A 16,246-nucleotide genomic window follows, 5' to 3' on the forward strand; every position below is an offset into this window, starting at 1 on the left:
GCTGAGTCCTCCTGGGGACAGCCTCAGAGACTTGCGTGACTCTAATAATAGTGACACCCTGTGTCTGCACCAGAGCCAGCCCCAGAAGAGCCAAGCCCCTTTCTTGATGCAGATTTCACTGACCCAACTCTTGGGACAGACAGACCTATAGTTCTGTTTTGCGCATTAGCTTATTTGTATATGTAGTAGCTTTAAGATTTTTTTTTTCTTTTTTGAGTCTTACAAACTCTTTGCCTCAGATGTGATGCAAGAGAGTCTAAGACTTTTGCACATATGCAAAAATTCTTCCTAGATCAAGAAAATCTCCATTTTTTAGAAGCTCTACTTACAAGTTGTCAATAGAGACGTTTGTGAAAGGACTGAATTGGGGGGGTGGTGAGTTCTGTTTTCACTATTGAACACTTTTTTTTTTTTTACTCTGGCTGCTACTGCAGGGGATTATGGAAGAGAATAAACATGAAGATGTGTCCAGAAGGAGCTCACGTCACCACCTCAGGGAGCCTCAAAATTCATTGCGGGAATGAACAGCCTCTGTCCTCAGCTCAATGGCGCGATGCTGAAAGCCACATGAGAGCCAAGAATCAGGCCTGTGGTTTTCCCTGTCTTTGGGGCCAGTGTGAATAGAGAAGTTCAGTCTTCTCGCTTCTTTTTTTTTTTTTTTTTGAGGGGTCGGGGGGTTGTTTAAGGCACATCTCAGGATCTCAGCCTTGGCCTCAGCATCCCCCAGTGGTTCAGCATGTGCCCAGGGGCCCTGCCCCATCACACAGGCACATATCTGGATTTTTCCCCAGGGACTGTCCTTGGCCTAGGGCAAGGCTCTGCATTTGCTGTGTTGAGAAGCCACCGTGGTCTGCCTGTGAACGAAGGTATGGTGTTGTTTGTCACTCTTTTTGTATGATTCAAAATACCTCAGCGGACCCGAGCCTTCGCCCCGCCACGGTATAAGAAGGCCTCACTGGCGGTCAGCCCGCCAGGCTGCAAGACCCTTAGGCAGCTTGCCAGCTGGCACCAGACCTCGGCTGGCCACCCTTGCACAGAGAGGAGGGCTGGCCCAGCAGGAAAAGCCCAGTCATTTTTCTAACCACAAAAGGGATTTATCAAACCATGGACGGGAGAAGAAGAAGAAACTGGGAGATTTCCTCTTCTCTGGGCTCTTCCTCACTCACAACCTCTGAAACATTCGAAGAGTGACCGCCTCTGTTCCAAGATGCTCAGGAACCAGTGGGTGGCTAGATAGTCCTCGGAGAGCTGGTGGCCATGGGCCTGCTGGGACGCAGAGGCTCTGGGACCCAGCCAACCACTAGAGTTAGCAACGAGCAGATGCTGGTTTGGGAAGGTTGATTCTTGAAGACGAAGTAAAAACCGATCTTTTGAGGCTAAGCTAGCTACTGGATTTGTTTTCTAATGCTGGAGACAGAGGATGTGACTATGAGAGCATTTCCGTTTGGTCTGTTTAACAAGCCTGTTAGGCTTAAAAATGCTCCTCCTCAGGTACTTTTACTTCCTAAATCCTAGAATCCATATTACCTTCTATGGCAAAAGAGTGAATATCACCTTATAGGACTAAAGAAGTGATGAAGCTAAGGATCTCGAAAGGAGGGACTTATCCTGGATTATTTGAGTGTCTCCAAATGCCATCACAGGTGTCCTAATAAAAAGAGGCAGAGAGACTCTTCATAGGCACACAGAGGAGAAGGCGATGTAAAGACAGACAGAGAGTGGAGTGACTCAGCCACGCCTAACTTCAAGGGCAGCTGAAAATGTGGTTTAGAGCTGGGCGCCCACGTGCCCATCTAAAATTCAGATAGTTCCAAAAAAAAAAAAAATCAAATCATTTTATGAGTGAAAGAAACAACACTCACCACTCCCCAAGGAAGACCAACAGAAGTCCCAGCCGGTCACTGGACCCAATGTCGGGAAGTAGCTCCTTGTGACTCAAATGTGTAAGTGAATAAACAAGTTATAGCTCCCACTCCACATACTCACCCAGTATACAATCACGGAATCCGAACAGGAAAGCCATGATAAAAATGCCCAATGGGAAAGGGCAAGAAAGGGAAATTCAAGAAGCCAACACGCAGTCCATAATGATAAAAAGAAAAAATCTTCTGGGCAGAAATTGTGAGGAGTCCAGCCTTGGCAGGGAGGCACATGTCTCGGTTCAACTCTGATTCTGTGCTCCAAGTTCTTGCTTGTCCATTCCCCTACTTGGCCTCATCCAAAGTGGCTGCTGAGGAGGACATTCCCTTGTGGGTACTTTAGGAGCAAACCACCAAAGCCTTTAGTAAGCTGGGTTTCTGATGTTCTTCAGAATGCAGTTCCGTCCAAATCGTAGTGGCTTCCAGAACACAGGTGTGCCCCCCACCTAAAGCCCGCACCTGTCCCTGAAGACCACAGAAGCAGGACCAGACGCCTGCTTCCCACACTCCGGATGCGGACACAACACCTCGCACATCGTGTATCTGATTCTGACCCTAATCGACTTCCCAAAATGCCACCCAAACGCAACAAAAAGCCTACCTGTAAGTAAAAAGCTGTTGCCTTAGGTTATGAAATGCTTAAATGCGCCCTTCCGGACTGCGTGGCTCTTAGATTCCCTTCCGTCGGAATGTTCTCTCTCCCGCTTTGCTTCCTTATCCTCGGTTTTAGCCTGTTCTTAGCTTTTCGGAGACTTATTGTAAAACACGAGGCAAAAACAGGGCTATCTGTGGAAAGTACTGCAGAGATGCTTTGAGGACAAGCGCTGGGTTGCAGAGAGTAGCTGACAGCGAGGAAGAAGCTGCTATGAATTATCCATGCTAACTAATCATCCTTGTAGATATAATAATAAAGGAAGCCAAAGAAGACCAAGGGCAGGAGCCAGCTAACTCCAGACTGGAAAGTTCTATAGGACCAATAACATGTTTCCTTTTTTTCTTTTTTTAAACCGGGGCTATCTAACAGGACAACCATAGGTTAAAGAGACTTGAGATACATCTAGTGTAATATGATTATTATGAACTTGGATTAAATCCTGGTTTGAACAAAACAATTCTAAAATGATTAAGGCAATCAAGGAAATTCGAGCACTGACTGAATAATCAACACAGAGGAATTATTAACTTTGGGTGTGGTCGCTATATTTTAAGAAGTAATTTTCCAGCCAGCACACCATCTTGGTGTGCTGGCTGGAAAATTACTGCTTGGCTATCACCCATGGGAACATAACATTCTAAAAATAAGCTTTCTGCTTCGTACCCTCGCTTGCACACCCGACCTGTGGGTTGACGGTAGTGAATAGGAGAAAAATAGACCTTTGTGTTTAAGACAGAATGAGGAATGGGATTTAGGGCTTAAAAACCCCGTACCTCTACACTTCGGGGCTGCTTAATTTGGGGTCTGCGTACCCCTGGCAGACCCAGCTGGCTGGATAAAGAGCGTGTTTCCTATAACTCACTGATTTCTGGTGGTCCGTGTGTCTTTCGGGGGCTGGCGGCTACAACATTGGAGGGGCGTTAAAATGGAGAAGGGATTAAGAAGTACAAATTGGTAGTTACAATGGTCATGCGGATGTAAAGTACAGCATAGGGAATATAGTCAATGATATTGTAACAACTATGTATGGTCTCAGGTGGTTACTAGATTTATCAGAGTGATCGCTTCGTAAGTTACGTAAATGTCCAATCACTATGTTGTAAACCTGAAACTAATATAATATGGTATACCAACTGTAATCGAAAAATCTAAAAATTGTTTTAAAAAAGACCTTATCTTTTAGAGGTACATATTGAATATGATGAAAATAAGATGTCTTATTTTAAAACGAATCTTTGGGATGAAGGGGTATTGTGGCCGCCAGCCCCCGAAAGACACACAGACCACCAGAAATCAGTGAGTTATAGGAAACATGCTCTTTATCCAGCCAGCTGGGTCTGCCAGGGGTACGCAGACCCCAAATTAAGCAGCCCCGAAGTGTAGAGGTACGGGGTTTTTAAGCCCTAAATCCCATTCCTCATTCTGTCTTAAACACAAAGGTCTATTTTTCTCCTATTCACTACCTATCAACCCACAGGTCAGGTGTGCAAGCGAGGGGTACAGAAGCAGAAAGCTTATTGTTAGAATGTTATGTTCCTATGGGCGATAGCCAAGCAGTAATTTTCCAGCCAGCACAGGGGGAAAGGATGGAAAAAAAGAAATATTTATGAAACAAGATTGACAAATATGTTGATAATTATTGAAGCCAGGATGATAGGGAGTGGAGTTCCTTATATAACAGTAAAAGGAATAAACTTGGTTTTCAATTTCCTTAGTAATGTTGCTATAAATGAAAAGTAAAGTAAATTTCCTTAGTAATGTTGCTATAAATGAATCATTAACCAGAGAACTTCACACTAATTAGCCAATTTGGTTAGAAAAATTGCTTCTAGTAATTCATCTAAGTAAGATAAACAGTAATTAGACTAGTCCTTGAATGATGGATCTTAAGTCAAGATGAGATAAGAGGGTAAAAGGTTTAATATATGGCCTTCCCTTTCCTACAGATAATGAGGGAGGTAGGATGGGAGAGTCTAACTGTGTCCACTGACTAGACATTGCCTAGAGCCTTGATTCAAGACAGTTGCCTTCAAGCCTGCCTGTCGTGGAGTCACCTGACTTGCAAGAATTCAAGATCCCGGGTTAAAAAAAGAAAAGAATAGAAAAAACTTCAGATATGGAGCTTCTAAAAATGTCAGGCAAACATTTAGAAATAATATTGGCAGGTGACAAAAGGACATCTGCATAGCAGGACAGCAAAAATGGAAAGCGAGGATAAGGACCTACAAAGCGAAAGGTTTATCTGGTGCACATATATGCTAGTGATTTCCAGGCACCAAGGAAGCCACCTAAACAATAGAAGATGCAAACGAAACACTTGGGGAAAACGTAGCTTCATGAGGAGTTAATATCCTTGACAATATAAAAAGCTTCCACAAATTAGTAGGGAAAGGGGGACAGTGGTGGACGTGGCAGACAAGTACTTAGAACTCATTGCCACCTGCTTCTGCATGCTGAAGGGGAACAGAGCTTGCCACCCCAAAATATGCCTCTTTGGGATATTGATTATTTTAAGCTGGTTATTTTTAAGACATAAAAGACTCAGGAAGAGTCTTTGATCTTCCCCCTAACAGCCTAAAAGGATTCAGATAGAGAGCCTGCTCCATCCAGGAAGGGATCACAAACAAACATCACAAACATCACAAACAAACATGACTATAGTGTAATAACAACTAGGTATAACAGACAGGGAGGAACCAAGCAAGGCCCCTTTGATCAAAGTCCTTTCTATGACCCATTGTTAAAGATGGCCCAGCAAAGATTCCTTTACCAAACATCTTTTCCATCTACATGTGGATTGTCCTCTTCCCCTTCGAAGTCCCAAACCACATCCTGCCCCACTTTCTCTTTTGCCCGAGATAGAATATAAACCATAACTACCCCTTCTAGGGCCCCCAGTCTTACAAAATTACATATGTAATTATGTAATTAAATTTGTAATTAAATTAAATTTGTAATTAAATTACATATGTAATTAAATTCGATGATTTTCTTCTGTTAATTTTTCTAATGTCATTTTAATTATTCAACCAGCCAGAACTTAGAAGGGAAAGGAGAAATTTTCACTTACCCCAAAATACCTTTCTGTAACTACAGAGGCCAGAGAGGGAAAAGTCACTCTATAAGTCAGCTATGTCATGTAACAAACCACCCTAAAGCTTAGTGGCTGAAACCAACAACCCTTTTATCATCTCCCATTAGCCTGCCACGGCTAGTCTGAGCTGGACTCATTCACAGGGCTGTGGTTTATTGGTGAGGAGCCAGGTGTGGCTCTGCTCCGTGCATCTCTCATCCTACTTCGGGGACAGCTGCCTAGTCCAGGCATGTCTTGGTCGTAGCATTAGCAGAGGTACAAGAATAGCAAGCCCTGATATGCACATGCTTTTCAAAACTCTGCATGTGTCCCATCTGCCAAACTTCCATTCACCAAAGCAGGTCACAGTAGAGAAGGAACAACTTTCCTCTACCCACTTAGATTCAGTAGCTGAGACTCTGACAAAAGACATGTAAACAGAAGAAGAATGTATTATTATATATGAATACAAAGGCTTTCATGGAAAAGTGAAGAGCTAAGAAGCACTAGACCCAGAGGCTTATACACCATTTTACCAAAGAGTAATAAATTGTGAAAGCGTGATAAGTCGAAGGAAAAAGGTTAGGGCTTCTAGGGTGTGGCGAATTATAGGCAGGTAAATATATGGGGGAAATTAATGGAAGACGGGTTACTTTTGTAAGGTTTGTTTGCAGACCCATCTCAGTTTTCCATCTTCTTCATGGCCATAAAATTCCCCCAAGAGAAGGAATTCATGGCAGTCCTCACTTTTCAGAATTTATTAACTTATTAGTTTAAATTAAAAAAAACTAAACTAAAATAAAAATAGAGTACACATCAAATTGGGAAGTTTTTTATGTTTTTTGTTTTTTAATTTAAATAATACCTGGTATTGGCAAGATTGTAGTAAAGTGGTATTTTCTTAGATTCTTGATTATGGATATAAATCTTTCTGAAGAATTTTGTCAACAGGTTACAACAGCCTTAGATTGTGTTATATTTATATACTTTAACCATTAATTCTACTTCTAGAAAGTTATCCTCCTAGAGATGTAATCAGTGACAAGGAGAAAATTCTGAGACATTCTAAATTAAATTACAGCAGCCAGACAGTGAGAAAAAAAAAACAGACCTGTCGGTTTGTTCATGGCTGCTGGCCAGATAACAAAAGCCTGATGACATTCGTTCCATTGCCTATTGCAACTCGGATTAATTTCCAAGTGGCTGTTTCTGCAGATTATTTTAGCCAGTTACTATCTAACTGCAGGAGTCCCAATCATTGTTTACAGCTGGGCTTTCTGGACTGCAGCCCACAGCCAATCTACAGAGGTGGACATTTCTTTTCAGGGACTCTGCGCCTATCCCACGGCTGGTACCACATCACCTCTGCCTACACCTTTGCCTATGGCTAATGTAAATGCTTTCAGACTGCCTCTTACTTCCTTCTTCCCGTACCTGATGTATAAAAATGCTTGCAAAACTCTGGGACGATGAACATGCTGTCTTTCCTACCTAGCCATGCTGCTGGTGGTTTAGACTCCATATTCCAAGCCAGTCTTTTTAGCTAGCATTTTGGCTCAATAGAAACTTACTTTAAAAAAAAAACAAAAAACAAAAAACAGCTTCAGGAAGTTGTGGTCAAGATGGCGGAATAGACAGATTTTTTTTAAACACATTTTTTCAGGGTTATCAAAATAATTTTAATAACACAGCTGTGTGATGTATGTAACATAATGTTGGTGCATTGTACATTTTCACCATGTGTTAGTTTTTTCCTACCCGTCTTTCCCCTGATGTAGCTGGGCTACAACTTGACTTAGAGACTGTATTAATTTTGATAAACTTCCAAAAGCCCTGACTTGCCAAATAAGTTTGAAAAATAAACTGGATCATGCTGTTATCTTGTTTAACCCTCACAATGCTGTATCGCATAATAAGGTCTCCATGGACTTGGATTAAAATACTTCTGCAGATGTTAAAAAAACTTCAGTTGTGGAAGTTAAATTGCTTTTTATTTAACATCGGATGTGTATAATGCTTCATAGACATAATGGATCCTGAAATATGAGTAACCAGAATGGAAAACTGGACACAACTCAGATGTCCAAAATTATCAGAATGATTAAATTACAGTATGTCACATAATACGGTATTATGCCAATACTAGAAATCACATTTGATGAAATTTAATTTATGATTTATTTAAAATTTTTCTGCCAATTTTATTTTATTATTATTTTCTTTCCTTTATGCTTTATTTTTGTATTTTCTTCCAAAACCTTTTTTCCGATTATAAAAATATCTTAGATAGGCATCATTTATCTAGGTCTAATATTAAATATCTCTGACTGCATACATCTTAAAGCTTTAAACTCATTTCTCACAACCAACCACCTGGCGTCTTCAAGAATAAAGTACTCCAAAAAAAAAAAAATCACAAATATTGCAGTAGAGACTAAAAGAGATTTAAGGAATTATGATGTATGCACCTTATTTGGTTCTTAATACAAATAAAATACTTTTTTTAATGAGACAGTTGTAGGAATTTAAATACTGGCTAGATATTTGATTAGCAATCGTTAATTTTTTTATGGTTACATCATGGTATCGTGGTGATGCTTTAACCAGAGTTATCTTTTACAGATTAAAACACACATAACTCTCACTGAGACCTTCAACAGACATTTTGTGATCATGCAAGGAGAAAGTGGGGATGCCTAAGAAGAAACGATAAAAGCTTTTCCCAGGAAAGAAATTTCATATTTAGCTGGATTCTGTGCCAAGTAAGTTGGATGATCAAAAAAGTGATAGAATGCCCCTGAATAAGGATCAATGAGAAGTAAGGCCCAACCTGACAAAAGTCCCATGGAATAGGGTAGGGTAGCATTTTTTTTTTTTTGAGTACCTACTATGTGCTTTACTTCTGTTTTTTGCCTTCGACTTCAGGTCCTGATGCCTGAACTTTTTTAGCTTTTTTAAAAACTACTTTCTGATCGAAAAATCTGGAGCCACATTTGAGAAAACATCCTTTTAATGTGGTACTAGCTTGAGTTTCATCAAAAATGAGTCATCTAATCCCCACTAATTATGTCATGATACTTAAGGCATTCACTTTGAGGTCTGTTCACAAGAGCAATATATTTCTGCTACACTTGAACTTTATTTGCTATACAACTTGGTTTTGTAGAGGTGGTCCCATTTGGAGAAATTGAAGTGTACCCAGGGTACAGATCTTTCTTATCAGAAACAAATCTTTGAGGCCTCTGAAGACTGCTAAACTGGAACACAATTAGGAGAGTTAGTGAGGAAACTCACTAACTGGGGGGGAGTGGGGGACTGTTAATATCAATAGCCATCATTTATCCAGTGCTTACTTGGTATGCCTTTTTAAGGATGTTTAGGCAAATCCTTGTATAGTCCTCATATTACTTCCATGAGCTGGTACTATTATTATCCTCATTTGACAGAGGAGGAAACAGGCTTCAGAAGTAATGGGATTGTAAAAAAATGAGAAACCGAAAGCAACTTGTAGAGTTTAAGGTGAATGAATACACAGGCAAGGTGAGAACCCTGTGACCAGGACACACCTGGAGGAGAAAAAAGGACGCCATCTAGTGGCCATCCTGGTGGTTGGAAGCGGTTGGGATGTTTTTTTTGGTTTTTTGGTTTTTTTTCTTGGTGACATTGGTTAACGAAATCCAATAAGTTTCAGGTCTACAATTAAACAGTAAGGCATATATATATTATATATAAATATAATATGTTATATATAATATATATGCCATATATATTATATATATAATATAATACATATTATATTATATAATATATAATACATATTATATATAATATATAATACATATTATATTATATATAATGCATATTCTATATAATATATATTATATATTATATATTATATAATGCATATTATAATATGTATTATATTATATATATTATATATATTATATATATTATATATATTGCATTGTGTGTTCATCACTTATAGTTAGATTTCTTTCTGTCACCACATTTTTGACCCCTTTTACCCTATCTACCCCCTCTTCCCCCTCCCCCCTCCCCTCTGGTAACCACTAATCTTATCCATGTCCATGAGTCTCCATCTGTTTGTCCTGTTCGTTTGTTGCTTTTAGATTTATATCTCACATATAAGTGATATCATGTGGTTTTCAGGTCATTAATCCATTTTGAGTTAATTTTGGTGTGTGGCGATAGACAACAGTCTAGTTTCATTCTTTTGCAGGTGGCTTTCTAGTTTTCCCAGCACTATTTATTGAAGAGGCTTTCCTTTCTCCACTGTATGTTTTTGGCTCTTTTGTCAAAAATTATTTGCCCATATAAGCATGGGTTTACTTCTAAACCCTTGATTCTGTTCCACTGGTCTGTATGTCTGTTTTTCTGCCAATACCATGTCATTTTGATTATTGACACTTTGTAGTACAATTTGAAGTCGGGCAGAGTGATGCCTAAAGCTTTGTTCTTTTTTCTCAGGATGGCTTTGGCGATTCGGGGTCTCTTGTGCTTCCGTACAAATCTGATGAATTTTTGTTCTATTTCTTTAAAAATGCCGATGGGATTTTGATGGGGATTGCATTAAATCTGTATAATGCTTTAGGTAATATGGTCATTTTAACTATGTTGATTCTTCCAATCCAAGAACACGGAATGTTTTTCCATTTCTTTGTATCTTCTTCAATTTCTTTTAATAGGGTCTTGTAATTTTCATTATATAGGTCCTTCACATGCTTCGTTAGATTTATTCCTAGGTATTTTATTTTTTTTTGTTGCAATTGCAAAAGGAATTATTTTTTCCACTTCTTTTTCTGACACCTCATAATTAGAGTATAGGAATGCCATGGATTTTTGAACATTGATTTTGTATCCAGAAACTTTACTGTGTTTACTTATTGTTTCTAGTAGTGTTCTTGTGGAGTCCTTAGGGTTTTGTATATAGAGATTCATGTCATCTGCAACTTGTGACAGTTTGACTTCTTCATTTCCTATTTGGATGCCTCTCATATCTTTCCCTTGCCTGACTGCACTCGCTAGGACCTCCAATGTTATAATGAATAACAGTGGCCATAGTAGACAGCTTTGTCTTGTTCCTGACCTTAGAGAAAATGTTTTTAGTTTTTCACCATTAAATATAATGTTGGCTGAGGGTTTGTTGTATATGGCCTTTATTATGTTAAGTTACTTTCCTTCTATACCAATTTTGTTAAGTGCTTTGATCATAAATGGATTTGTATCTTGTCAAAGACTTTCTCTGCATCTATTGATATGATCATATAATTCTTATTTTTTAGTTGGTTTATGTGTATGTTAAACCATTCCTGTGCCCCTGGGATGAAGCCCACTTGATCATGGTGTATAATCTTTTATTTATTTGTTTGTTTGTTTGTTTGTTTTTAATGCCTACGGCACCTGGTCTTCCTAGGTAGTCTTCCATCCAAGTACTAACCAGGCCCAACCCTGCTTAGCTTCCGAGATCAGATGAGATCGGACACATTCAGGGCGGCATGGCCATAGACTTGTATAATCTTTTTTAATATGTTGCTGTATTCGGTTCGCGAGTATCTTATTTAGGATTTTTGCATCTGTGTTCATGAGAGATATTGGTCTGTAGTTTTCTTTTTTTGTGTTATTTTTACCAGGTTTTGGTATCAGGATAATATTGTTCTGATAAAATGAGTTAAGAAGTATTGCCTCCACTTTGATTTTTTGGAAAAATTTGAGGAGATAGCTATTAAATCTTCTTTGAATGTTTGGCAGAATTCACTGGTGAAGCCATCTGGTCCCGGATTTTTACTTTTTGGTAGGTTTTTGATGATTGTTTCAATTTCCATACTGCTGATCGCTCTATTGAGATTTTCCAATTCTTGATTCAGTCTAAGAAGATTGTATCTTTCTAAGTACTTGTCCATTTCTTCTAGGTTATTAAATTTGGCATTATGTTCTTTTCCATAGTATTCTTGTATGATCTTTTGTATTTCTGCGGTGTCTGTCATAATTTCTCCTCTTTCATTCTGATTTTGTTTGTGTCCTTTCTCTTTTTTCTTTGGTGAGTCTAGCCAAGGGTTTGTCAATTTTATTAAACTTCTCAAAGTATCAGCTCTCTGTTGCATTTATTTTTTCTATTGTTTTTTTGTTTTCAATTTCATTTATTTCTGCTCTAATTTTGATTATTTCTTCTGTTGATTTTAGGCTTCATTTGGTCTTCCTTTTCTAGTTTTTTAAGATGGAATGTTAGGTTGTTTATTTGGGCTCATTCTTGTTTTTTGAGATAGGCCTATAATAATATGAACTTTCCTCATATTACCACTTGTGCCATGTACCAAAAGTTTTGATATGTTGTACTATCATTATCATTTGTTTCTATGTATCTCTTGATCTTTCTTTTCATTTCTTCTCTGACCCAGTTATTCTTCAGTAGTTTGTTGTTTAATCTCCATTTATTTGTGTTTTTTTCCACTGTCTCTTTACAGTTGATCTCCAGCTTCAAATCATTATGATCAGAGAATATGGTTGGTATGATTTCAACCCTCTTATATTTGTCGAGGCTATCTCTGTGTCCCAGTGTGTGGTCAATCCTTGAGAATATTCCATGTGCACTAGAAAAGAATGTATAAGCAGCTGTTTGGGGTTGAAAGGCGCTGTAAATGTCAATTATGTCCAGTTAGTCTAATGCGTCATTTAAGGATGTTATTTCCTTACTGATTTTCTGTTTGGATGATCTGTCCATATCCGACAGTGAAATATTTAGGTCCCCTGCTATGATAGTGTTTTGATCTATTTCTCCCTTTAGTTATGTTAGTAATCGCTTTATATATTTCGGGGTTCCCTCATCGGTAGCATAGATATATATTAATAACTGTTATGTCTTCCTGGTGAATGATTCCTTTTATGATTATGAAGTGTCCCTCAGTATCTTTCTTTATCTTTTTTATTTTAAAGTCTATTTCGTCCAATATTAGTACCGCTACTCCCACTTTTCTCTGAATGCCATTTGCTTGAAATATCATTTTCCACCATTTCCCTTTGAGTCTATATTTGTCTTTGGAACCGAGACGTGTCTCTTGGAGGCAGCATATGGTTCAGTTTTGTTTTTCGATCCAATCTGCAACTCTGTGCCTTTTTATTGGTGAGTTCAGTCCATTTACATTTAAGGTGATTATTGAAATATGAGGTTTTCCTATAGCCATTTTTATCTTTTGCTTTCTGGTAGCTTGGTGTTTCCATTGCTTCTTTATCCTTATGTTTCTGTGTTTTGGGGGGAAGTGCTTTGTTTTGTTTTGTTTGGGTTGGGTTTTGTGGATTTTCCCTCTGGTCCTTCTTGTTTTATGTTATATACTTCCACTCTGAATCTTTGGCATGTGGCTATCATTACAAATATGTCGGGGATCGTTAATCCCTGCTCCTTTTCCTCCCCTTCGAGAATGCCCATTATCCTCATGTTTCCTCTTCTGATGGTATCAGCTAGTTCTTGTATTTCTCTTTCATTATTTTTCATTCTTTGGTTTCTCTCTTCTTCCTTCTGATTTATTTCTAGATTTCTGTCTTCGATATCACTGATCCTTCCCTCCATTTGGTCGACTCTATTTCCCAAGCTTGCTATTTCATTCTTCATCTCTTTTAGTGCGTTCTTCATCTCCAGAAGTTCTATTTGGTTTTTTGTTTGTTTTTTTTTTTGAAGGTTTCAATCTCCTTGCTAAAAAACTCGTTCTGCTGATCTAGTTGTTTTTTCAAGTCCTGAAATTGTCGATATGAATTATTTTGGATCTCACTGAGTTTTTTCAGAAGTATTATCCTGAATTCTCTGTCACTTAAGTAGTATATTTCTATGTTTGTAAGCTTATTTTCTGGAAATTTTTCTCTTTTTTTCCGAGCTGCCTTTTCTCTTTTTTTCTGTCACCTTGGTTGTTCGTGGTGTTTAATGGACTATTTCTTTGCCTGGGCATTAATGGAAGTGTATTCTGCTTGTTTGTTTGTTTTTTTCCATAAAGAAGATTTATTATATAGAGGTCTCTCTTTAGCCTGTTGCTAAGATGGCAGTTTTCCTTTGGTTTCCAGTAGGTGGCGTCTAAGTCCCTTGGATCCCTGCTTTATATAAAGCCTTAAACATGCCTTTTTATTTTCTGATAGATACTTAATCACGCTCACTACCCTCAGTTTCAGTCTCTGTCAGTATTAGCAACAGTCTCGGCGGTGTTTGCTCAGATTCCCCAGGGCTCCGTGGTGATCAGTCTCAGAGGGTATGGGAGGAGGGGCTCTCTGGGTTGGAGGATGGGGGCTGCGACTTGGCCTCACGTTTTGCAACCATGGCTGGTAATAATCAGCCGTTGCCTCTCTGCAATCTCTACTTCTCTGCTTTCTGCCCTGATCCCTGGGCACTGCCACTGCATGGAGCTCACATCTCTCCCAGGCAGGGCTGTTCAGGGAACCCGCAACCCCCTCCCCCTTCTCCTGCACGGAGCACCGGCTGTGAGAGGCAGCTTCTTTCTTTCTCCCAGTCCACCAGCCAGCTCATGCAGTTCTGACCTGTGGTAGCTCTTATGTGCAGATCCCATACTCAGACATGCTTGTGTGCGGGTTGGGTGTTTTTTGTTGAGTTTTGGATGCTCAGCTTATCGTTGTTTCAAGGAGAGAGATCTGGGGATGTCTCTCATTCTGCCATATTTCTGACATCACCTGGAATTTTTTTTTTTTGATTAGTAGTATTGAAGATAAAAGATAAACAATGTGAAACTGTTGAACCACCACAGAGCTCAAGAGTTTTATTGTTTTTCTTTACTTATTTTAAATAAATACATGCACACTGATTAAACATCAAAATGACTGAAGGCTATATACGGTGAAAAGTCAGCCTTCTGATTCCCAGCTACCCAGAAGCAGGTGTTGTTATCAGTTTCTTATGCACAGTCCAGAGACAGTCTGTTTAACAGTTTTATACAAAAGGTAGCAAGGTAATAATAGGCAGAATAATGCCACTCCCTAAGAGATCCAGGCCCTAATCTCTGTGACACAGGACAGGGCAAATTTCCCCAAGTGGGGAGAGACCAAGCCCTGCACCAAGAGAAGAGGGTCCTTTGGCAGAGAGTGTAGAAAGAATTCAACACACACACCAAAGTTAGTCAAAAGGAAAGTTTATTAGAAAAGGGATAACACTCCACAGACAGAGCGTGATCTCCTCTCGGAGGCAGAGTGAGAGGGACCCTGAGTGTTCAGGGATTTCAGTTTATATGTCATTCATTAGTTCCTGTGAGTTACAGTTTAAAGATTTTGTTATCCCATTTCCTTTGATATGGACATACACTGAAGAAGGGGAAGAGCATGTAGCATGAAAAAGTAAGAATATGTAGTGTGAAAGGCCCACTAGCAGCTCCCAGCCTTTAATCCATAGGTTCTCCCATGGTTTTAGCCACAGGGAATGAATGATTTTATTTTGTATAGGGTGCCACTGAGAGACTCTGTTGTTCCTGTTTTCCCTTTACTGTGTGGGAAATGGGTTTAGCAGCCCCCCAACCCCCGCCCCCCCCAGTCCCCCGCAGAAATCTCCCTTTGTTCTGCAGGTGTCCCCCTGGGCTGGCTGCAGAGCTGATCAGCATAGTGTAGTCTCTGACTGTGGCTTAATTAACATTTTAATTCTCTTGCCTCCTCCCGATATTACCTGGAGCCTGTGTGTTACCTCACATGGCAAAAGGGATTTTGCAGATGTCATTAAAGTAAAGGATTTTGAGATGAGGAGATTATCCTGGACTATCTTCGGGGACTGAATATCATCCTACTAATCCTTTAAAGTTCAGAACCTTTCTGAGCTGCAGTCCGGAAATGTGTCTATGGGAGAAGGTCAGAGATGCAACATTGCTGGCTTTGAAGATGGAGGAAGCCAAGGAATGCAGGTGGCCCCTAGAAGCTAGAAAGGGAAAAAAGAAAAACAAACAAGCCAAACAACGCTCGATTCTCCCTAGAACCTCCAAAAAGGAATGCAGCCTCAGCTTACACCTTGATTTTGGCCCAAGCGAGACCTGCATCAGGCTTCTACGTACAGAACTATAAGATAATAAATGTGCATTGTGTTAAGCCACTATATTTGTGATAATTTGCTGCAGCAGCAATAGAAAACTAACATATGCACTATACAGTATTAGGCTTTTCTCATTTAAATTTTTTCAAAGCCTCTTCCCTTTCACTGCATTTAGATCATTTTAGTGGCTACACAGCATCCCATCAGAAGGGCATGTAATCATTTCAATAAGGGTGATCATTAGACTCTCTCGTATAAATGAGTTATAAAGAAGTCTAATATAGTCCTTCCCAGTTTTTCTCATCAGATAGAGCACACGGACACGTTAATCATGCAGCTCACTAAAGTGAATTGGAGGCACTGAGGCCATGTACACTGCCTTGACAAAAAAGGTTACTATACTTTCTATTACATAATTGGAAGATAAATATAAAGCATTGGAGAAGAATTTGTATAAAACTTCTTCTGTCTTTTCAATGTTTTAAGTGAGAAACAGAGTTTTTTCTTTTTTTTCCTATTTTTAATAACAGACCGTGTGCTTGAAATAGAGTTGGTTCTCGTCATTCACGGTAGTTCTG

General features: G+C 39.2%; 1 non-coding gene across 1 annotated transcript; it reads right to left on the reverse strand.

Moving 5' to 3' along the window:
• Window positions 1-11,056: 11,056 nt before the first annotated feature.
• LOC120598982 (5S ribosomal RNA) lies at window positions 11,057-11,175 on the reverse strand. Its single transcript, XR_005651792.1, has one exon. It is a non-coding gene; the product is annotated as a 5S ribosomal RNA (ribosomal RNA).
• Between the last annotated feature and the right edge of the window lie 5,071 nt (window positions 11,176-16,246).

Source organism: Pteropus medius, unplaced genomic scaffold (genome assembly GCF_902729225.1).
Source record: "Pteropus medius unplaced genomic scaffold, Ma_sr-lr_union100, whole genome shotgun sequence".
Lineage (NCBI taxonomy): Eukaryota > Metazoa > Chordata > Mammalia > Chiroptera > Pteropodidae > Pteropus > Pteropus medius.